This window comes from Cervus canadensis, chromosome 28 (assembly GCF_019320065.1).
Source record: "Cervus canadensis isolate Bull #8, Minnesota chromosome 28, ASM1932006v1, whole genome shotgun sequence".
NCBI lineage: Eukaryota > Metazoa > Chordata > Mammalia > Artiodactyla > Cervidae > Cervus > Cervus canadensis.
The window spans coordinates 21,873,667-21,898,386 of NC_057413.1; the positions used below are offsets into that span (position 1 = coordinate 21,873,667).

At 39.9% G+C, this 24,720-nt stretch overlaps 4 non-coding genes across 4 annotated transcripts; 3 read left to right on the forward strand and 1 right to left on the reverse strand.

Moving 5' to 3' along the window:
* Positions 1 to 3,200: 3,200 nt before the first annotated feature.
* TRNAR-CCG lies at positions 3,201 to 3,273 on the reverse strand. The gene has a single exon. It is a non-coding gene; the product is annotated as a tRNA-Arg (tRNA).
* A 3,634-nt stretch (positions 3,274 to 6,907) lies between these two features.
* Positions 6,908 to 6,979, forward strand: TRNAA-AGC. Its single transcript has one exon. It is a non-coding gene; the product is annotated as a tRNA-Ala (tRNA).
* Positions 6,980 to 12,809: 5,830 nt separating this feature from the next.
* TRNAA-AGC lies at positions 12,810 to 12,881 on the forward strand. The gene has a single exon. It is a non-coding gene; the product is annotated as a tRNA-Ala (tRNA).
* A 4,559-nt stretch (positions 12,882 to 17,440) lies between these two features.
* On the forward strand, positions 17,441 to 17,512 carry TRNAA-CGC. Its single transcript has one exon. It is a non-coding gene; the product is annotated as a tRNA-Ala (tRNA).
* The last annotated feature ends 7,208 nt before the right edge of the window (positions 17,513 to 24,720 follow it).

The window sequence follows — 24,720 nt, forward strand, 5'->3', positions numbered from 1 at the left end:
GGTTCCTAGGAATGTCATAGTACAAGTCTGACTTCTCTATGAAATTTACTAGAGAAGTCAGTTAACTCATCAGCTCTAGTATCCTTCAATTTCTTATAAATGACATAAAAAGGTAGCACTTGAAATGACAGTATTCCTATTTTAACCCAACTTCATACATTTTTATTACAGATATCTCCATTTCATGGAATGTGAGGTGAGAAGCAAACTGTATTTCACCACTTAATATATCATGCCCTTCTTCAGGATGATAAAGAATGTTTATGGAAAAAACTACAGCTAACATCATTCTCAAGGAATTAGACAAGAAAAATAATCAAAGCCATTCAAATGGAAAAGATAGAAGTAATACTGTCTCTATTTACAGATGGCAATATCATGACAGGATCACAAGAAAACTTCTACAACTGATAGATGAATTCAGCAAAGTTGCAGAGTATAAGATCAGCATACAAAGTCAGTTGTGTTTCTATATCAGCAATGAACAAACCGAAAAGAAAATTATGAAAGCAACTTCAATTATAGTAGCACATAAGGAATAAAATACCCACGAATGGATTTAACCAATGAAATGAAAGACTTGTACACCAAAATCTACAAAACATTGCTGACAGAAATTAAAGAAGCCTCAAATAAGTGGAAAGAAGTTCCAAGTTCCTAAATAGGAAGACTTAAAACTGTTAAGATGTTAATACTATCCAAAGTGATCTACAGATTCAATTTCATTTCTATCAAAATTCCAACAACTTTTTTTACAGAAAAGAAAAAGCCATTCTTCAAATTCATACCAAATTGCAATATGAACAAACAAACAAAAATCTTAAAAAAGAAGAACAAAGGTGGAGAACTCAGATTTCCTCAATTAAAAACTCAGTATAAAGCGATAGTAACCAACATAATATGGTAGTGGCATAAAGATGGACATATAATGCAATTGAGAATCCAGAAATCAACCCATACATTTATAGCCAACTGGTTTTTTAAAGAATATTTATTTATTTATTGCAAAAAAAAAGTCTTAACCATTGTAAGTGTACTGTTCAGTAGTTTTAGGAATATTCATATTGCTGTGGAACAGATCTCTAGAACCCTTATCTTGCAAAATTGAAATTCTGTACCCATTAAACAGCTGTCATTTTTACCTCACTCCCATAAAATGGTAATCACCATTCTACTTGTTTCTATGAATTTGATTATTTCATATACTCTATGATGGAATAGGATTTAAGTTTTTCAGGCTGCAAGAAAATTTGAACATAACATAGTTCCTGTCTGACAGGGCCCTCTTTAATGTACAATGTGCATCTGTACAAAGATAGGAATGTCTTAGACCTGCTGCTTCCTTCAAACACATAGATCTGGACTATGTATCTTTGGCAAACTAAAGAGCCTCTTGGTTAAAGTGAAAGAGGAGAGTGAAAAAGTTGGCTTAAAACTCACCATTCAGAAAACTAAGATCATGGCATCCGGTCCCACCACTTCATGGCAAATAGAATGGAGAAACAGCGGAAACAGTGGCAAACTTTTATTTTAGGGGGCTCCAAAATCACTGTAGACGGTGACTGCAGCCATGAAATTAAAAGACACTGGTTCCTTGGAAGAAAAATTATGACCAACCTAGACAGCTTATTAAAAAGCAGAGACATTACTTTGCCAACAAAGGTCCATCTGGTCAAAGCTTAGGTTTTCCCAGTAGTCATGTATGGATGTGAGAGTTGGACTATAAAGAAAGCTGAGCACTAAAGAATTGATGCTTTTGAACTGTGGTGTTGGAGAAGACTCTTAGGAGTCCCTTGGAGACTTGGAGCAAGGAGATCCAACCAGTCTATCCTAAAGGAAATCAGTCCTGAATATTCATTGGAAGGACTGATGCTGAAGCTGAAACTCCAGTACTTTGACCACCTGATGCGAAAAACTGACTCATTTGAAAAGACCCTGATGCTGGGAAAGATTGAAGGTGGGAAGAGAAGGGGATGACAGAGGATGAGATGGTTGGATGGCATCACCAACTTGATGAACGTGAGTTCGAGTCAACTCCGGGAGTTGGTGATGGACAGGGAAGCCTGGTGTGCTGCAGTCCATGGGGTCGCAAAGAGTCAGACACACCTGAGCGACTGAATTGAACTGAACTGAACACTTGTGTCAGTGGGATCATACAATATTTGTCTTTTCGCGACTGGCTTATTTCACTTTGAATAATGTCCTCAAGGTCTATTTCTTTTGTTTATTTAAGACAGTAATATTCCATGGTATGTACTACATTTTATTCATCCATTTATCCTTCTAAGGATATTTAGGTTCATTCTACCTCTTGGCTATTGTGAATAATGCTGCTATGAACATGGGTGCACATATCTGTTTTGATACTCTACTTTCAAATCTTTTGAATATATACCCAGAAGTGGAGTTTGCTGGATCATACCATAGTTCTGTTTTTAAATTATTTGAAGACCCTCCCTGCTGTTAAGTTCCATTTGTGGCATTTACGCTCTTGCTAAAAACTAAAGGTCTCATGACTACATAGAAGTTGCTCCAGAGGACAGTTCAATTGGAATAAAAGCCTTTGGCGGCTTCTGCCTTTATGCTTTTCTAAAGGGAGGAGGTAGAGGCAATTATGTTTATGGTAGCTAAAGAAAATCTGGAGAACATCTATTTCAAACCATTCAGAGCTACAATGATAGAAATCCTAGTCAGATATTTGTTTCCAGAAATTTAACTCACCATTTCCCCATTTAGTTGATTTTTAAATTGATCCCTCCCCCCTCAAAAGTTCAGTATTTCAACTTTGTAAAAACCAAGTGCCTTCATATTCTCAGCGAGTTAGCACTATTATTCCTTAAGCCAGGAATAACAAAATTCTGTCTAAAGAAGCCCCCATCCCTAATTTTTTATTTCAGCCTCTAAATTATTTCTCTCATAGGACGTGAAAAAAGTTTCAGTTATTTTGTTTCTGTTTATTTCATTTGTCGGGTTCAGTAGAAAGTAAGCTCCTTGAGGACACATGCTATTCCCTCCTCGTTCATGCGTAAAGCACTCGTCAAACATCAGGCCTCCAGTATATAATTGTTAAATAAGAATGAATTGATCGATTAATTGATTGAACTCACAACCGGGCAACGGCATCAAGAGGTGAGAGGAAGCAAATCAGATTTTAAGCCTCTCCAACCTGGCAGGGAATCAGACCGGCAAATGGAAAAAAGCGACCACGAAGGGACTCGAACCCTCAATCTTCTGATCCGGAATCAGACGCCTTATCCATTAGGCCACGCGGCCAACTGTGGGAGACCCTTCTCACGTAAAGTACAAAAGTTATGTAGACAGGGGTGGGCGGGGGGCCTTTCTACTGAATGAATTGAGCTGAACTGAAGCGGAAGAAGGAATGCATCTTTTTTTTTTTCAGAGATCTAGGTAATGGTCAGGCTTACTTGCTCCAGATTTCACCTTCACACATTCTGTCTAAATCAACTCTGTCCCTCTCCTTTGCCTCCACTACTATGACTGCTTAACAGATTTTTCTTCCCCTCATTATATTTAGAAATCACAGTATTTGCATTGCATAAAAAGAACTTTAGAGTTTAAAACCTTAGTATTTACATTTCAGAGAGGTAAAAAAGAAATGGAGGCAGATATAAAGCTCAACAAGCTACAGACATGCCATTTTCAGTTCTGTTATGGATGATACTGCAGAAACAAAACCATTTTGAGACATGATTTTAAGAAAAGAGCAATTTAGAGTTTGTGATTCCATTAATAATCGTTTGGCCAAGAGTGAAAATACAGACTGAAGGAATCTCAATACTCTCTAACAAACAAATTTAGAAATTTAAAGGCAAACTATTGATGCTAGCTGGAAATGAGTTTTGCACAAGTTGCACTCTTTGGAAACAGGTGACTATATTCCAGAGGAGAAAACAAACTTTTGAAGTCTAAACTCCTTAGTGGATCTCTTGGATTTTCATCTTGGCATCCATTCCATTTGCAAGCAAAATTTGATCTCCCGAACTCAATTTTGTTCCTTTTTTTGGGTACTTTTTATTCCTTCCTTCTCTTCATTGTTCAAGTCTTTAATTCATTTTTAAAATTTAGATTTTTTATCATAGTGTCACTCACTCAGTCCTGTTCAACTCTTCGAGACCCCATGGACTGTAGCCCACCAGGCTCCTCTCTCCATGGAATTCTCCAGGCAAGAATACTGGAATGGGTCTCCATTCCCTTCTACAGGGAGCTTCCCCCAGGGATCAAACCTGGGTCTCTCGCACTGCAGGCAGATCCTTACCCTTGAGCTAGGGAAGCCCTTAACATTAAAAGCAACTGAATTATATCTTTTTGGTGCACTGCAGCAGGAATCTTTAGTTCCCTGACCAGCTATGCCTCCCTTCCCCCTCCCTTCTACCCTCTCCTCCCAGGAAGCTTGGAGTCCTCCCTGGAGGACCACCAGGGAGATTCCTGTGTGTCTTTTTTTATGCCAATACCTTATCATACTGTTTTGTTTACCATAGCTTTGAAAGACCCACTCCTCAGCAGTCTTCCTCCCACCTTTCTGTCTCCTGCTAGTGGGTACCCTCTTTTCCCTTCTTCTTTTCTCCTCCTCCTGTATTAACTTTTCCAGGATCCCAGTTCATGTCAGTTTCTGTTCCTAGAGTTTCAGGTCCAGTTGTTCCCAAACTAGTTTAAGTTTGTTTATCAGATTCAATTGAGGGACATTTATAATTTTTAAAAGTTTATTGAAGTATACAGTTGATTTACAATGCTAATTTCTCCTGTACAGCAAAATGATTCATTTATACATATATATACACATTCTTTTTTTATATTCTTCTCCATTATGGTTTACTACAGAACATTGAATATAGTTTCCTGGGCTGTACAGTAGGACCTTGATGTTTACCCATTCTATATAGAATAGTCTGCACCTGGTGGTGGTGGTTTAGTTGCTAAGTCATGTCCGATTCTTGAGACCCCATGGACTATAGTCAGGCTCATCTGTCCATGGAATTTTCCAGGCAAGAATACTGGAGTGGGTTGCCATTTTCTTCTTCAAATCTGCATGTGCAGATCTCAAACTCCCAATCCCTCCCCGCTCCCCCATAAGTCTCTTCTCTATTTCTGCGAGTCTGTTTCTGTTTCATGGATACGTTTGTGTGTCATATTTTAGTTTCCATATATCATAGGTGATATCGTATGATATTTGTCCTTCACTCTCTTACTTACTTCAATTAACATGATAACCTCTAGGTCCATCCATGCTGCTGCAAATGGCTTTCTTTATTTCTCTTTTATGGCTGAGAGAGATTCCATTGTATATATGCACCATATCTTCTTTACCCATTCATCTGTCCATGGACATTTAGAATGCTTCCATGTCTTGGCTATTGTAAATAGGGATGCAATGAACCTAGGGGTGCATGTATCTTTTTGAAACATAGTTTTGTCTGGGTATATGCTCAGAAGTGGAATTGCTGGATCCAATGACAACTCTGTTTTAGGTTTTTGAGAAACCAACATACTGTTTTCCATAGTGGCTGCACCAAGTTACATTCCCACCAACAGTGTAGGAGGTTCCCTTTTTCAGTTGAATAACATAAGAACCCAAGATTCTGAGAGCACTCAGCATCTAAAGAGTGGGGCCCAGAAATCCACAGCTTTATTCAGTTCCTCCAGGTGATTTTCCATCTTTATGGATCCGCCCGACAATCACCTCCTCCGCTCGCCACCCCCCACCCCCCCACCCAGTGTTGTCTAAAAAGCATTCATATGTCCCTTTAGCCTCTCTGAGAGTCGCCTGTGGCCCAGGCATTGTATACACAAAGGCAGGAGGAGAAGGGGAAGACGAGATGGCTGGATGGTATCACAGACTCGATGGACAGGCGTTTGAGCAAGCTCCGGGAGATGGTGAAGGACAGGGAAGCCTGGTGTGCTGCAGTCCACTGGGTCGCAAAGAGTCGGACACGACTGAGCGACTGAACACCAAAATCCGATGACCCCCGCAAGTCCTCTGGGGCTCGGCCGGGTCGGATCCGCCAGGACGGCCAGATCCGGAGTTGGGGAGGAGCCGAAAGGGAGGTGGTGATGTCAGGTCTCCAAGAGTCCACAGGAGTGAGAATCAGAAGAAAGCTTAGATGGAAAATGATTTAGTATTTGCTCCCAATACTCATTTCTGGGTTGACCCTGGTACCCAAAATCAGAGAACGGCGGGAAGCGCCTGAGGGTTGCCCCTCAGAGGGCAAGGGGTCTACCTACTGCGGGCACCTGGAGGGTTTATACAGTTGAATCATTTTGCGGATCAAGCCTGCGCCTTAAAACGCCTTTCTTCTGGGTAGAGTTCAGTTTCGAAAGGGGGCGCTCTAAGGCTGCTCTGTTTCTTTCTCTCCTCTTCCTCGCGCACGTCTCGGTAGTTCTCGAGACCTGAGGTTCAGAGCCCGGGAGACGCACCCACCATGCGTGTCCCCGACTCAGTCTTGACGAGGGAGCTTACTCGAATGAGGGAAGCGACCGACGCGGGCCTGTCACACTTGCCTCCCAGTCTTCTCGCCTACCTGGACCTAAATCCCCACGGCGCCGTTTAGGGTTTCTTTTTATCCTCCGGCATTATACTTTCGATTTTCTGTCAACCTATTTAAGCAGAAGTCTTATCCCAGACCTCTCCCTGGGGGCGGGCAGTCAGGAGCTCCCCCTTCGCCACAGGCAGGTGGCCGTCGAGCTGGTGTCCCAGAGGGTGACCCGTAGTGAGAGAGCTCAGGACCAGACGGGACTTTAGGTATAGTATTTAGTTTTCGTTCTTATAGCCTAGTTACAAGACAGTATTCAGTAGAGAAAGTTCAAAGATTGAATTTCATGAGGTAAAATTTCTTTTGCGGAAGATGTATTGACAGGTCATAGGAATAATTCTGAGAGGAGCTATGAGGGAGGGGGTGTAGCTCAGTGGTAGAGCGCGTGCTTAGCATGCACGAGGCCCCGGGTTCAATCCCCGGCACCTCCAGTTTTCTCGAGAGGTGTGGAATTAGTTTTGGGCTGTAACAGCGCTAGACGCATCCTCGTTTGCTAAGAACATCCACCGCCTGCCCTCTTTTCTGGTTCTTTCGTTCTCTTTCAGGTCTTTTAAGTCCCACAAAAAACAAGAACTAATTTGTTTTTAATATGGACCCATTTTTGCCCTAGGGCCTTAACATCACAGTGGGTAGCTGAGTCAGCTGGCAAAAGACATGATTAAAGAGGCTGAGGGAGTAAAGCCGCTTAGGACTGCGGAAACCGAAAAACAAGCGAGGTACCAAATTAACAAGTCCAATTACAATAGTTACATTTCGCAGTATCATCTAAGAGCAAGAAACACAGAAAGCAGAAAAAATACGAGCGAATGTGAAGTCCACAGGAAATTTTCTTTAGATCCCTTCGTTTTCTGGGCGGTTTCTGGGTCAAGGAATAGGTTTGTTGAGAGGAAGGAAAGCTTTCCTTTATTTTCCCCTACCACTCTTTCCCCATTACAGCCTCCCCTTCTTTCCCCGCTCCCTTTTTCCGTTTTTATATTTTGTATGCGTTTCTTTAACTCATTGTTCCTGAGTAACTTTTAAATTATAATATAAGCTTCATATCTAGATAGAGTTCTTATTGTGTTAAATAAGTTCTGCCCTTTTTACCTGATGAAGTAAAATGTGAAACATATTTAATTTTTTTTAAATGTGGACAACTGAATGAAATTTATTTGTAAATATCCAAACAGTTTTTGAGATAAAGGACTGAAGCCTTGCCATAACTTCAGTGTTTTTTTTTTTCTTTTTTTTGGAAGGGGAGGTATGATAAATACAGATAGAAAAGATTCAGCTACCCAAAGAGTTTATTGGTAGGTATTCCTAATAATAACTTTGAGAGTTTGGAGGAATTCGTCCTTGCCGTTGTAAATGCTTTCCTGTACGTGATGAAAGCATCAGAGTTCTGGAGAATGACTTAGGTGCCACCAAATGGTCATCTTGGGGACACCAAAATCCGTTGCTATGTATGAGAGTTCTGAGATGGCCAAAATTTCCCTGTAATGGTAGATTGTTGTTTTTGAATATGTCCTTCTAGATTCTTAAAATCATGTTTCTTGGCATTTTTCTTTAGCTTCAAAATTCTGCCTTTAGAGTAGGATTCAGTATTCATGAAGTGAAGTGAAGTGAAGTCGCTCAGTCGTGTCCGACTCTTTGCGACCCCATGGACTGTAGCCTACCACACTCCTCCTGCTATGGGATTTTCCAGCCAAGAGTACTGGAGTGGGTTGACATTTCCTTCTCCAGTCAGTATTCATAACTGAACTAATTTTCCTCTAAGAAATCTTTAGCATTTTCCTTTCTTGAGGAGAGAGCCATGCCTTCTTTCAGTTCCTTGACCAGGGATTGAATCCAGGCCATGGCAGTGAAAGTCTAGAATCCTAACCACTAGGCAGCCAGGGAACTCTCAATATTTTCCAATTTTTAATTGAGGTTGCCAAGACGAATAAAAATCTCCATGTTTCTATATTGTAGCATTCCAAACTCACAAAAAGCCGAGATTATATGTACTCTCAGTGTAGATGTTACCTCCTAAATCTTTACCAAAGATCCTCACATTAGAACTATTAATGCAGTCATCTGAGTAGATGTTGGCAAAGGGGTAGCTTCCTTTACAGAGTGTTAAGAAGTTACTGTGTCTCCAGCACAGTATACCTTGAATTTTTGAAGATATAGACCATCAACAAATCAGAGTTGTCTAGGAGGAACATTAGTCAGCTATGGAAGTAGGGATATAGGCCCCCTTTCTCTACCTGACAGAGGGCTCAGAGGAGACTCATTAATAGAGTTATATCAATAGATAACTCTGGTGGTCTCAGTATGCTTCATCAGCTTTTGAATACACACATATCTCACCTCACCAGACCTCTTGCCTCTGAAATGTTTAGCAGTCAGCCTAGACAACTGCCTCCTCGGGCCTGCATCTTTTTTGGATTCTGTTTTAGAATTTCCACATTGGTAGGTTCTTGCTCACATGATCCATGTCTTTTCAAAGCTTACAAAAACTGCTGAGACAAGCAACTGTGCCCACGTGAGAAGAACCATCGGTTCTAAGTAAACATGACTGCTTGGTCTCTGGGACAGTGAAGTGAGAGTATATTAAAAGCAGTTCCCCACTTTAAATCACGCTTCCGGGCAAAAGCCTCAAGAGGACCTCTTGGGATTTAAACCAGAATCTCCTTTCAGTTTTTAACCAGAAAATAAAAAGGCAACAGAACTCTTACCACCTATGAATATTTTCTGTCTCTCTCTCTCTTTTTTTTTTTTTTGGTTGAAAACAGCTACCTCGTACCAAAAACAGCACATGGCATCAATAATTTCTCTCTCTCCTCAACCAAATTATTTTGACTTCTATTCTCATTCCTGATTTTCAATAGATTTAATGTTTATTAGAATGAGAGGGGCTTATTTTAGAATACATGAGGATTCTGTTATAGATGCTGCAACTGATTGAGATGGACATGCTTTGATTTCCTTCTCGTTTCCCTTTGTGTATATTTTATAGCTGTTTTCTTTGTGGTTACCAATGCAATTACATAAAACTTCTAAAAGTTATAATAATCTTTGCTCTCTCCTACTTTGTTATTGATGACATAAAATATCTTTTATACGGTGTGATCATTAACTTAGAGTTATAATTAAGTTTTATGCTTTTTAAATTCTATACCAGATTTAAAGATGATTTACACACCTACATTACAATTTTACAAGATTCTATATTTATCTGTCTGTTTTCCTTTACCAAGAAGTTGTATATTTTTCTTCAGTTTTGTATTGCTGTTCATCAGCTTCTTGCTTCAACTTGAAGGATTCCCTTCAGCCTTTCAGCTGGGGGCAGACAGTAGCATACTTCTTTCTGAGTAACACTCCTGTTATAGTAGCTGGGTGCTGGGCACGAGGCAACACCTTAGGTCTTCTTGGCATCTCTCTCCTGGCCTGGAACCTCTGTCTCATGATGGGCATGAAGGGGCCCCAGTATTTTCAGGACATGATAAAATAGAATCTGTTTTCCATGAGTGGAAAGATGAGAGCCCTCACCTCTTGGCTGCACTTTTCCAGGACTTAGTGTCTGCAAGAAGGAGCTGAGGGTGTGATTAGAAATGGAGGAAAGAAAAAAAAAAAGAAAGAAAGAAATGGAGGAAAGATACTAGAGCTTTCCAAATGGAAATGGGTTGGGGGAGTGGGAACTTTGTTTCCTTGGCTGTATAGTTTGGAGTAGAATTTCTGTCAGCTTGGCCTGGGAAGAGAGAGGGAGGGAGTAGGTTGTGATTCAGATGACACAGATTCTCATTGTTATTACTGAACTTTAGTATGTTTTCTTGAATTAACCTTTCTTAACATGACATATGCCCTTAGAACCATTTCCGGATAATTTATAAAATTTCCACAATTTCTCTGATGAGCACATGGAGTTCTTCCTGCTGCCATGCTTCTGAGTTGTGTTTTTTTTTTTTTAATTTATTTCTGAGTTTTTAATTAACCAGATTTACCTTACATCTGTATCTCCTTTCAAATAATGCCTCATCTTAGTTTCTGGTGGCTCCTGGCAATCCTTGGATTGTAGCTGCATCACGCTAATCTCTGCCTCCATCATCATATGACCTTCATCCCTCTGTATCTCTGTCTCTGCACATTCTCCTCTTGTAAGGACATCAGTCATTGGATTTAGGAACTCATCCTAATCCAATATGATGTCTTTTAAACCAATTATATCTTTAAAGACACTATTTCTAAATAAGGTCACATTTTCAGGTTCCAAGTGGACATGAATTTTTGCTGGACATTATTCAATCCTCTACAGTGTTGAATATATGTTGACTTTTGTCAATGCCTATTGTGCAACTATGGAGATGATCATGTATGGTTTTTCTCCTTATGTTTATTAATTTGATGGATTATATTACTGTTGTCAAAGATAAACCAGAGCTGGACAGTAGATAAGAGGTAAAAATGATTTCATTCAGGAATATTGTGATAGGGGAAAAGGCCTCAGTACAGAAATAGAATCAATTTCAAATACAGCATAGGCAAGTGGGAATTTATAGCTAAGAAGCAGGGGAGGGTGGGTGAGGGTCAGTGGATAGAAAATTACTTAAGAGGAAACATCTGAGGTAAGGCAGAATTCTGGCTAAACCAACCAAACAGGATTCCTGCTGAAAGCAGTCCAAGGTGATCAGACATTACCTAGGGGATGGTAGAGGATGAGGAACACAATTAGATATCAAGGGTAACCAGATATACAAACAGAGGATTCTAGCCAAACCAACCTAACAGGATTCTTGCTAAAAGTGAACAACACAGAGAAGAAAACAGAAATCCAAAAGTCAAGTTCTATGAGGAAAAGAGTTCAGGGAATCCTGAGTAGAGATTGGTAAAGGAGAGAATCTTTGTTAATGTCTTCCTTGATAATGAGTGATCTTTGCATTTCTGGAATAAACCCCACTTGGACATTCTGTATTATATGAAATTAGACTATATTTTTCATTTTCTGTGCAAACTGAAAAAGTTTGTGATGAGCATTGTACTCATGTTATAAAATGAACTGGAAGAGCTCCTTCTTTCTCCATGCTTTGAAAATTTTAAGTAGCATCATTATTTTCTGAAATTGGTAAAATTTCTTTGTGAAAGTATTTGTGCTTGGTTCCCTTTTTGGGGAGTTGCCTGTTCAACTGTTTTTCTATAGTAATGACATGTTTAGACTTTCTGTCTCTACAAGAAGTAATTTGGATATAGTGCATTTATAAAATCCACTTCATCTAAAGTTTTCAAGTCATTTGCTCAGTTGTGTCTTTATGATTTTTTAAAAGTTTTCCTGTTTGATAGTTATTTGATAGATATTTCCTCCCATCAGTTCTAGTTTTGTGTGTCTGCACTTTTTTTTTTCCTTTTCTTGATTATGATGGTTAGAGCTTTGTCGACTTTTCAAATATCCAGTTTTTTTTTTTTTTAACTAGTTCTACTTAAAAAAAAAAACAAAATAAAAAACACAACTCATTTTCTTTTCGTCTTTATCAACCCTTCCTTCTTTTTGGCTTATTTTGTTCATTTCTAACATCTTGAACTGAGTTCATTATTTGCTATTGTTATTGCATTATTTGGTATTGTTATTTACCGCAGTACCTTATTGTGTTTTTTGCCCATTTAAGAAACTTTCCCAATGTTACCTGAGGCTCTGTTGGTTTATGGGGCTGGACGCGAGAGGCTCAGAGCCTCTGAGAAGGATGCGGTGAGTGAACTAGTCCAGCAGCAGTGCGAAGGGTTTCTAACCGAGGGTTAATGCGCATCACATTAACCTTCTTAAATGGCCTTCTATTCTACCCAAAAGGGGGTGCGATCGTAGCCAAGGAGCCCCCTCTCTCGGCGGCCGAAACAAACGGCTCTCCATTTGTCCTTCCATCTTCTCTCTTCTGGAGCTAATTTGGTTGCTTTCCACCGCATTATACTCTGTGACTTTCTGGCAGTCCTTTAAAGCATCTAGGAAAGAGAAAATGAAGTAAGGAGAGAAAATATTTCATCAGGCTCTTCTAACTGCGGCAGGGAAGTGATTCCAGACAGGCAGAAGCAAAAAGGTCCCAGGACCACCAACGGGGGCTCTCCGTCTAGAATGCAATTTACTCTTCTTTTAGCAAAGCATGATATAGGGCCTATATTTAGATTCTAGATTTAAGGTTTTTGGAAATAAGTGAAATTTGACACACTAGACTTTAGCTTAATGTTAATTCTTGTAAAACTGACCCAAAACTGTCTTCTGTCTTGAATATATTCCCGAGGGTTTACTGTCGGCTAGGGGGTGTAGCTCAGTGGTAGAGCGCGTGCTTAGCATGCACGAGGCCCCGGGTTCAATCCCCGGCACCTCCACTTTTGAAAGGCCTTTGTTTCTTTCACTTTTTACTCTTTTCCTTGCTCAAAAAGAAAGTAAGCCTATTTCACAACTATTTGCTATTAGTATTAGTGCTGCTCTTTTCCCGCTCCTCCGGTTTGGCAACACTCAGGGTGGCTGCGTAAGGAGGAAAAGATGACACGAAAAGACAAAGCCTGGGCTCATTCAGCAGCTCGAGATTCCGAACAGAAAGCCCGTCACCAAATTGACGAGCCTTTTTGCCTTTGGTTTCACTTTGCGGTATTATTAATATTTAAAAAGCAGGAAAGAAAAAAAAAGCAGGAAAGAAGAGACAAGGATGGCAGAATTTAACAAAAGAAAAACACACGATCTCAAGTCAATTTTTTTTAGCGTGTTTGGTTCTCTGAACCGTGTTGGCCATGATTAGACTGCAGATTGAGCAAGAAGACAGCGTTCCAAACTTGGAAATCGAGAAATTTATTTTCCCTGGTGGATGTGAAGAAGTCAGAGTTAGGCATCGATAGCTCCATTGGGAAGTACCTTGGGCTGAAGATCTCAAATGTCAGAGATTAATTTCCAGTTTTGGTCTGTTTTCACTCTTACTGGAGAATAGGACTTAACTAGATAATTTAGTTAGAAAGGCAATGGCACCCCACTCCAGTACTCTTGCCTGGAAAATCCCATGGACAGAGGAGCCTGGTAGGCTGCTGTCCATCGGGTCGCTACGAGTCGGACATGACTGAGCGACTTCACTTTCACTTTTCACTTTCACACATTGGAGAAGGAAATGGCAACCCACTCCAGTGTTCTTGCCTTGAGAATCCCAGGGACGGGGGAGCCTGGTGGGCTGACGTCTGTGGGGTCGCACAGGGTCGGACACGACTGAAGTGACTTGGCAGCAGCAGCAGCAGCAAATTTAGTTGTTACAGAAGTAATTTTATCTGAGACTGTTGCGCCCTCTATCGGAAAGAAATTTTCCAGACCCTGGGTCCTTGGACCAAAGCAGTTGGTGGTACCTTGTTAGAATGCAGGATGTTAGTTCCCCCTCAGACTTACTGAACTAGAACCAACATTTCGACAGGATCCCTAAGTGTTTCCTCTGCACGTTAAAGTTTGAGAGTCACTGGTTTGAGTGCTCCAATGTGGGTTAAAATGATTATATATTATAAATATATGGCTTATTTTATTAATAATTTCCTACTTCCTATTCTAATGTAGTAAAAACAATTGCAAAAATGTATTTCTATTGTTGAACCAGTTTTGTATTCTTATAATTGACACTGTCTCCCCTCTCGTGGTAATATGATATTTACTAGTATTTTTAAATCAGTATACATAATTGAATTAGATGTCAAGTTTCTTTTAAATAAAATGTTTTGCTAGTTTTGCAGTCAAGATGGTGCTAACTTCCAATATGAACTAGGAAGCTCATGCCTTTGTTTCTGCTCAGCAACTTTATAAGAAAACTTTTTATTTTGTATTGGGGAATAGCCTATTAACAATGTTGTGATAGTTTCAGGTGGACAGTGAAGGAATTCAGTCATACATATACATGTATCCGTTCTCCCCTAAAGTCCCCTCCTGTCCAGGCTGCACATAACATTGAGCAGAGTTCCATATACTATCCAACTGGTCCTTGTTGCTTATACATTTTAAATATAGCAGTGTATACATGGCCATCAAAAGTCCCTAAGTATCCCTTCCCCTCATCCTTCCCCCCAGCAACCATAATTTGTTTTCTAAGTCTGTGAGTCTCTTTCTGTTTTGTAAGTTCATTTGGATCCTTTGTTTTTTAGATTCCACATATAGGGGACGTCATACGATATTTCTCCTTCTCTGTCTGACTTACTTCACTCAGTTTGGCAATCTCTAGGTCCATCCATGTTGCTGCAAGTGGTATTATTTCATTTTTAATGGCTGAATAATAGTCCATTGTATATATGTACCACATCTTTTTTATCCATTCCTCTATTGATGGACATTTAGGTTGCTTCTGTTACTGTAAGCAGTGCTGCAATGAACACTGAGGTGCGTGTATTCTTTTAGATCATGTTTTTATCTGGATATAGACCCAAGAGTGAGGTTGCAGGGTCATACAATAGCTCTATTTTTAGTTTTTTAGGGAATCTCCATATTTTGCTCCATAATGGCTGCTCTACCAGTTTACATTCCCATCAACAGTGTAGGAGGGTTCCCTTCTTTCCATACTCTCTCCAGTATATATTGCTTCTGGATTCTTTTAGGATAGCCATTCTGGTTGGTGTGAGCTGATATCTCATTGTAGTTTTGATTTCATCAACATTTTAAGTAGGATAAGATCTTTCCCAAGTTAAATGTCTTCATTTTAGGATTTACCTCTTCAAAGAAAGAGTAAGAGCTAGCGCTCAGGAGCCAGACTTTCTTTAATAGGAGTAATAGGTCATTTTCTATTCTGTTGACATATTTTTTCTCTTTTTGTTTTCAAAGTACAATTTTATGATGTCTTTTTGCCACTTGTATCTACTGTGTTAAGAGAAATGCATTCACATGCTCCAACCATAAGACTGTGTGGATCACAACAAACTGGAGAATTCTTCAAGAAATGGGAATACCAGACCACCTTTCCTGCCTCCTGAGAAATCTGATGCAGGTCAAGAAGCAACAGTTGGAACTGGACATGGAACAACAGATTGGTTCCAAATAGGAAAAGGAGTACGTCAAGGTTGTATATCGTCACCCTGCTTATTTAACTTATATGCAGAGTACATTATGAGAAATGCTGGACTGGATGAAACACAAGCTGGAATCAAGATTGCCGGGAGAAACGTCAGTAACCTAAGATATGCAGATGATGCCACCCTTATGAAAGAAATCGAAGAACTAAAGAGCCTCTTGATGATAGTGAAAGAGGAGAGTGAAAAAGTTGGCTTAAAACTCAACATTCAGAAAACTAAGATCATGGCATCTGGTCCCATCACTTAATGGCAAATGGATGGGAAAACAGTGGAAACAATGACAGACTTTATTTTCTTAGGCTCCAAAATTACTGCAGATGGTGACCGCAGCCATGAAATTAAAAGACACTTGCTCCTTGGAAGAAAAGTTATGATCAACCTAAACAGCTTGTTAAAAAGCAGAGACATTATTTTGCCAACAAAGGTCCATCTAGTCAAAGCTATGGTTTTTCTAGTAGTCATGGATGGATGTGAGAGTTGAACTATAAAGAAAACTGAGTGCTGAAGAATTGATGCTTTTGAACTGTGGTGTTGGAGAAGACTCTTGAGAGTCCCTTGGACTGCAAGGAGATTCAGCCAGCCAATCCTAAAGGAAATTAGTCCTGAATATTCATTGGAAGGACTGATGGTGAAGCTGAAACTCCAATACTTGACTACCTGATGCAAAGAACTGACTCTTTGGGAAAGGCACTGATGCTGGAAAAGATTGAAGGCAGGAAGAGAAGGGGATGACAGAGGATGAGATGGTTGAATGGCATCACCAACTCGATGGTTATGAGTTTGAGCAAGCTCCAGGAGTTGGTGATGGACAGGGAAGCCTGGCGTGCTGCAGTCCATGGGGTCACAAAGAGTCAGACACGACTGAGCAACTGAACTGAACTGAAGTACAGGAATTCATCAAGTTGCAAAAGGTGAATACAGACTAAACATGTAAAAGAATATCATGAATTTTCACCATTGGTTTTATGTATTACATTAGGGCTCAGGTCCAGATGGAATTTTTCCCCCTTTCCAATCATAGACTTCTCCAAGGAAATTTACCTCTGTAATTTAAGAGAGAAGAGGATTGAGTGGAAAAGTCAGAAACTTAGTATGAGAAAACCATAGCAAATATAGGGTAGAAATTTCAAAAGATTATATGCCAATACAATGAAAGCAACATGTGGTTAACGCAGGGTGCACAGCTTGGTCCAGTTTTTAGGGCTCCTTACTTTCATTGCCAAGGGTGCAAAAGAACAATTAACTTCTTTTTTGCTTTTCTTCCTATTTCTTGAATGATGGGGCTCTCTTTTATGTGCCTCCCACTTTGTTTCTTGCTCTGTAAATCCAATAGGTCTCTCCAACCTGTATCTAACTACCTACTAACTTGCTTTTAAAATTCCACACTTCTTTCCATCCCTGAATCTGCCCGCTTAATTCATACCTTGAGCACCATTCTCCTAGACCATTCTATGAACCTTCTTAGTTGCCTTCAGGATGTAATAAAAATGAATAGAGTGTTGGGAATGAATCGCTGAACGAATTGATGGTGATTTTTATTTTCACCTGGGGTTTTCCCATTAAAATCTTGTCCTTAACATTCCTGTAAAGCAAACATCAAATAGCAAGAAGTGTTTTGTCTACGGAAAACTCGATCAATTTTCTGACACATTTTCAGTATTTTTTGTTCCACTTCAAGTTTTATTTGCTAAAGAAAGAATCAGTATCCTTCACAACTCCCTGACGTCTCCTTTGTCTTAAAAAAGTCATAAATCCTGCTGCAACACATAATACTGCTAAAACAACAAACACCAGTTGGGGAGAGGCCCACAGAATGTGGTGAGCTATTTCCTGAAGAAACCTCACAGCTGGTGATTCAGTGAGGGGGTGTAGCTCAGTGGTAGAGCACGTGCTTCGCATGTACGAGGCCCCGGGTTCAATCCCCGGCACCTCCAACTGTGGCTTAAACTGTGTTTTTTCTTTATTCCTTTATTCGTTGCCTGCTCACAAGAACCTAGGACATTCGTTTCGGTGGTGCACTCTTTAGACTTCATGACCCTCAAAACCTCTCAAGGTAGCTGGCAGAGCACAAGTCTATTAGTATCCGACAGAGGCCATAACAAGTTAGCATAAACCTGGTGGCTTAAAACGACAGAAATTTGTTCTTTACCCTTCTGGAGGCAAGAAATCCAAAATTAGTATCACTAGACAGACATCAGGGTATTGGCCAGTGGTGCTCCCTCCAGGGGCTCTGGGGTGTGTGTGCCCAATCTTGCCTCTTTCAACTTCTGGTGGCTGGTGGCATTCCTTAGCCTGTGGCGGCCTTGCTCCAATCTCTGCCACCGTGGTCACACTGCCTTCTCCTCTCTATATGTGAAATCCCTCTGCCCTTCTCTTTTAAAAACACTTGTGATTACTTTGGGCCTAGCCGTATAATCCAAAGTAATCTCCCCAGTTTAAGATCGTTAATATAATTAAAGCTGCAAAGACCTTTTTCTATATAAGGTAACATCCACAGATTCTGGGGCTTGGGACCTGCTATCTTTGGGAGCCATTATTCAGTCTACTCTGCAAAGATCCCCCAAACTCAAAAGAAGTGTGCCATCATATTAACAGGGAAAATAGGGCAAAACATTTCTTAAATTCAAATGTAAATTGGGAAATTTTCATCTTTGTCTCTGCTTAGCAATGTTTTCAATATAATGGGAACCACTAGGGAAGCACATACTGTCCAAATCTTGGGGTCATTTCAGAACACTGGGTTGCCTCTCCCTCAGTAACCAACAACTGTGGAATATACAATTACTCAGACAAAGTATATTTTTCTAAACTGAGAGCAATTTTCAGGTGTTATATCTTTTTATCCACAATCTTCTTAAATACTTCCATCATAACCTTTTTATTTTATACATCAGTATATAGTTCTTTTTTTAACATGGTTATTTTAAAAAGATTTTTTTGGAGTATAGTTGATTTATAATGTCTTAGTTTCTGTTGTACAGCAAAGTAAATCAGCTATACATATATCCACTCTGTTTTAGATTCTTTCCCCATGTAGGTCAATACAGAGTATTGAGTTTCTCATGCTATTGAGTTTCTTATGCTAACAGTCCTTGTTAGTTATCTATTTGATATATAGTAATGTGTATATGTCAATCCCAACCTCCCAATTTACCTCTTTCCCCTATATATCTTAATGATATTGGGGGCTTCCTGGTGTCTCAGACAGTAAAGAATCTGCCGCAATGCAGGAGACCTGGGTTTGATCTCTGAGTATTTCCTATATATCTTAAAAGCAAGCACACTTCCTTGCCACAGCACAGTGATTAAATTCAGGACATTTAATGCTAATAAGAAGTCTTGTCTAATATCATTAGTGATGTCAGTTTTGATCAGTTGGTTAAAGCTGTGTCTAATAGGTTTCTTTCCCTGTAAACTTATTTTCCCTCTTATAATTAACAAGTAATCAGGAAGGGATACCCTGAGACTATATAAATATTCTGATCCTTATCAAAATTTCTCCTATGCTTTTAGCACTGATTTATGTATTTGCCAGAATCTATTATTCTGATGGTGGCTAAATGGTGATTTTAAAACTTCATTATTTCCCTTGCATTTATTAGTTGGCATACCACTGTAAGGAAAAAATTTTCTTCTTCCATATTCATTCATTTAAGTATCCAAGGGTTGTAATCATTTATTGTCATTATTCATCTCAAAGTGCCCCTGATCTGACCAGTGAGAGGCCCTTCAGGTTGGTTTCTGGATCCTTTTGAATTATCCTCATGATTTTTGAGCACTTTTATTATAGTATGGAAAGGCATCTCAGGTACATCTTACACTATCTCTGGTCCAGCCCTAGAGTCTGTGAATCCTACTAGTAGCTCCGTTTCCTTTTAGTGGGGATCAATATTCAAAAATCAAGATATTGGGCTAGCATTACTTATTGATACTGAGGTATTAGCTTTCCTAGCCCTATTAGATCTAGAGGGAAAATGACAGATACACATACATACATGCATGCACACACACATATACATTTCCTATCCAGTGCCAACAGTTACTTGTTACTTACCTCTTCACCCCATAGTGAAACCCCTGAACTTCAACAATATATGTATTCATTTCCCCAATCACACAAAGGTAAATTCACACATACCAAATAAAAGTAAAATTCACACAAAATATCAGAATTGACATACCCTTAACACTACAAACAATAACCCTTCTACATAGGGGTTACAATTTGTTTGCTTTTTTTCTTGTCTTTATAATTGGGATAAAGTACTGTGTAAAACATTGACTTGGATGGGTTCTCTATTTTTCTCTTGGATAAGGTTATATTATCCTTTTGAAATAGAGTTAGATTTTTTCTATTCATATTCAATTTTGGAGTATTTTAACATGCACTTAAGTAAATTTTATTTTATTTTTTGGACTGTGCAATGTATCCAAGAGTCAAAAGAATACAGAGAATAATATTCAAAAAGATTGCAGGAGAACGCTGTATCCGAGGACTCACCCAAGTGATGGAATGGAAGTGCAATTCAGGCAATCTAATCTGATGGGAATCCAACTTGGAGGCAAGTTCCTCACACGCTGACTGCAAATCAGGAACAGTGCCTTTCTTTCTATCATTAAGGTTTCTTTCTCCTGGAACAACCATGCCTGAGAGAGGATAAAGCTAAGGAGTTTAGAAATAGCAGAATTGAACTTAAGGTTGTTTTGTTTTGATAACTTGGTCTTCAGATGCAATGCTGGTCACTAGAAGGTATGAAAAGTCTTCTGAGAACTCAATGAGGACCTGGGGGTATGGCTCAGTGATAGAATGCATGCTTAGCATGCATAAGACACTGGTTTCCATCCCCAGTACCCACATTTTCACATATTCTTCTTGCCCACATACCCTAAGACCTCTTGCTGCCTGAAATATCTTTGTCAAACTCAGTCTTCTTGGCTATGGCAATTCTTTCTTAACCTTACACAGGAAGGAATCGTGCCCATTCACTAAGGTTACCCATTGTTAGCTCTGTTATTGACCGAATCTCTCTAAGCATTCTCAGCAGTCACCACCACCAAAAAGTTATAAAAAGCAAGTAGCAGTTTTCCCAACCATCCAATTCCCACTTGTATGGAATCTGAAAGTATCAGCAAATGGTGGTCTGTGTTGACCTAATGGACAGGCCACCTGAGTCCTTGTCAGAAAGTTAATCACTGAAGTTCTTTTGTGGTTCTTTTATTCTAGCTCCTTCCTAACCCAGGTTGCAGGAGGCTGAAGAAGATTTCACTAAAATATTTCACTAGACTTCACTGCCAGTAGTTGACAACTTGATGCACTGGTGGTCACTTTTTCCATCAGAGACCCTCAAACTCTGGAGCTTACATAAAAGTTGTTTAGCTACAAACAAATGATAAATGAGGAAAAGATGGCAGTCACCTCAGCAGAAATCTATAAAGGGAAATAGTATTTTTCTGGGTATTCTAAGGGGCTTCCCAGGTGGCACTAGTGGTAAAGAACACTTGCCAATGCAGGAGTCATAAGAGACATGGGTTTGATCCGATCCTCTGGAGGAGGGCATGGCTACCCAATTCCAGTATTCTTGCCTGGAGAAGCCCATGGACAGAGGAGCCTGGCGGGCTACAATCCATGGGGTTACAAAGAGTCTGAAGAGACTTAGCACACACGGGTATTTTAGGAAAGTTTGCAGTCTGAAATGGCAAACATTCTGAACTCCAGGGTCCAAAATCAATCCAGGGGAAAACTCATTTCTTTGTTTTCTACAGATAGATAATGAACTCTTGTACTCCCAATCCCAATACATCCGTTTCAACCTCAATCTACGTACTCTCCAGGGACACCCTCCTTCCAAACTACTGAACAACGCATATCTCCAGGTTAGAGCTGTTTGTACAGTTTCAGATTCTGGCCTCACAATGCCTAAATAGATCCACAGGAGGATGCACTTAAAAAAAAAAATTTCAGCCACACAAGGGAAAACCAGGCAAGAAATCTGCTAAATGTTCAGAAAGCAGTCTCTTTTTCCATCTACAGAAGCCAGGAAACCTGGAAGTCTTCCATAATGCACCCTCTCCTTTTCTTAATCTCCAGAGGAAGCTGTAACTGTCCATCAGTTGTCACAAGTCATCTGTACAGCCAATTTTGAGGTCATCCCCTTGGCTTGTGAAGGAGTCCTCTATATTGCCTTTGTGCCTGTACTAGGAGTGAGGGGAGAGTGGTTTCCACTGTAGGTATCACTCTTTGTTCTGTGACTGGCTTTCTGCAACCAAGGTCTTCAGTTCCTGTTCTGCTCTTCAGACTCCTTTGAGACTCCTCCTGGCATCATGTAAGGAGTAAAGGAGCCTGTTGCAAATGTTAGGAAGAGTTTCTTCAGGAGAAAGATTCAGAACTGTGTGGAGTGAGCAACAGAAACTTTCTCATATTTCACGTTTCAAACAAAACCTTAAGAAGTAAGACGCTTCCTTGGATCTCAAAGCTGCAGCTGCCACAGGTCGACTCTCCCACAGCGTCCAAGCGCGAAAACCGAGGCATCTGTTCAGCTTCCAAGCTACCCATCCCAGCGGTTCTGGAACATTAAAAGAAAACTCACCTCAAGTACGTCCCCAAGGCACTCCACTTGTCCATCCGATGATGCAAAGAGCTGCAAGGCGCTCCCAAAGCCAAGATAGTCTTGGACTAGAGGAGCCAGATCCTCTTCTGCAACAAGCCTACATCCTTTGAGAGAACAATCTCTCCTCTCATACCTGGACGAAAAGACGGAAAGATATGGAGCCTGGACCACCAACCTCCCTCAAATCCTAATAATTTTGAGGATGCTTTTCTTCTGCCCACTTCCTTTCTGTCCCTTTTCTCCTTTTCTTCCTGCACTTCACCCCACTCCGCCTCTTCCTTTTCAGGTCAGCTGGGCTCCTCTCCTTCATCCTATGTGCTCCTCGATGGAATTTGCACAGTTTTGCACACTTATAGTTGCATTTCCACGCATTTTAATCTCTGTGTTGAGACACTCGTGTAAATTTTCACACTGCATTCTAATTTCTTTACTTAAGTTTCCAGCTCAGCCTTTCCCCTGCATAAGCTGAGACTTGGTCTGATTGGGGGCGAGGTGCACAGCTGGCCATGGGGGTAAAACTCTGGATTGGTAGAGGAATGCTGAGGGAGAAAGAATCTGTAAGAGAATCTAAAATATTTTTTAGAGGAAGCTGTCTAAAGACTTGTATCTGAATTTACACTCCCACCAAATTTTAGCTAAAGGCAAAAAGCTCAACTCTTTCTGAATTGGAGACTGAAATTTGAGAACTTGTCCAGATATACACATTTTATTGCAGGCAGATTCTTTATCATTTGAGCTACCTGGGAAGCCCTACACATTTTATTAATTTTTATTAAAATTCACTTGGCAGGTGCCTCTCAGGTACTGTTATTTTCTTATTCCAGAGATTATTATTTCTGAAATTCTGAAAGCCCCTGAAATTGTTTCTACTGTATTCAACAAAAGGAGTCCTATGTCCCGGTACTGTCCATTTTATATAAAAAGTTCCTCATGCCCTCAGATGGGTAAGAAACAATTCTTAGCCAGATACCAGCCTGCAGACCACAATCTGAAATTCAAATACTAATAAAGAGATAAGATGTAATGGAGGCAAAGAGGTATCCAAGGAGATCTTTTTTTTTCTTCTTTTCTTTTTTTTGTTATTTAAATTGAGGCTTAATTAATATAAACAAAAATGGATGAAATTTAATTATTCAGCTTGATGGGTTACATGCCATGTAACCAATAGCTTTGGCAAAGATAGATGATATTTCAACCCACAGTAGCTTCCTTGTGACTCATCCCAATCAATACCACTCTCTAACTTCTATCACCATAGTTCTAACTTCTATCACCATAGTGTGTTTTGAAATAATATAAGTAGAATCATACAATATGTACTGATTTGAATATGGATTTTTCATTCATTTTTTTTAAGTTGGATACATCCATATTGTTGCTAGTATAGGTAGTTCTTTTTTCGCTGTTCGTAGTAATCCATTGTATGAATACTATGCATCAAAACTTTTTAATCCATTTTACTGTTGATGTATATTTAGACTGCTCCTAGTTTTGATCTGAAATGTCTAATGTGGTCACTAGCATTCCTGTATATGTCTTTCAAGGAAAATACTCATGCTATTCTCTTGGGTGTAAATGCAGCTGAGGAGTTTTTTTATTGGGGGGGGGCATAGCTTATATGTATATTTAATTTTAGTCTATATTTCCAAATAGTTTCCTAATGTGTGTGCACCAGTTTACAGTCTCATCAGCAGTATGAGAGTGACTATTCAGTTGCTCCACATGCTCAGCAGCTCTTGATGTTATCCTTTCTCTTAAGGTAATTGATTCGGGTGAAGAGAAGTATTATTTCATTCAGTTTTTAAATTTACATTTCCCTCAAAGCATATTATGTTGGGCACCTTCTAAATTGCTTATTGGTTATTTTGGGTATTCTCTTTTTGTGACCTGCCTGTTAATTTGTTCTTAATGAGATTTTAATCTTTTTCTTAGTGTTTTGTAAAAGTTCTTCACAGATAATGGTCTTTCCTTAAACATAAGCATTGAAATACCTTCTCTCAGACTGTAGTTCATCTTTTCTTAAGGAGGAGAAGAACTGAAAAATTTTATAAGAATAGGAAAGAGAAAAGGAGAGAAGTTGAAGTCAGGGAAAAAGTTCCACTGGGAAATCTTTCCTGGTGGTTGCAGAAAAAATGCCTCCAGGCAGTTGGGGTTCCTGCTGGGGAGGGAACCTTGGAAAGAACTGATGGGATGAAATGTCTTAAGAGCAGAAACGGTGTTATTTGGTTTGCTACCCTTCCATTTCTCCCAGGGTCGCAGCTTGCTGCTGCTGCTGCTGCTAAGTCACTTCAGTCGTGTCAGACTCTGTGCGACCCCACAGACGTCAGCCCACCAGGCTCCCCCGTCCCTGGGATTCTCCAGGCAAGAACACTGGAGTGGGTTGCCATTTCTTTCTCCAATGCAGGAAAGTGAAAAGTGAAAGTGAAGTCGCCTAGTCGTGTCCGACTCTTAGTGACCCCATGGACCGCAGCCTACCAGGCTCCTCTGTCCATGGGATTTTCCAGGCAAGAGTACTGGAGTGGGGTGCCATTGCC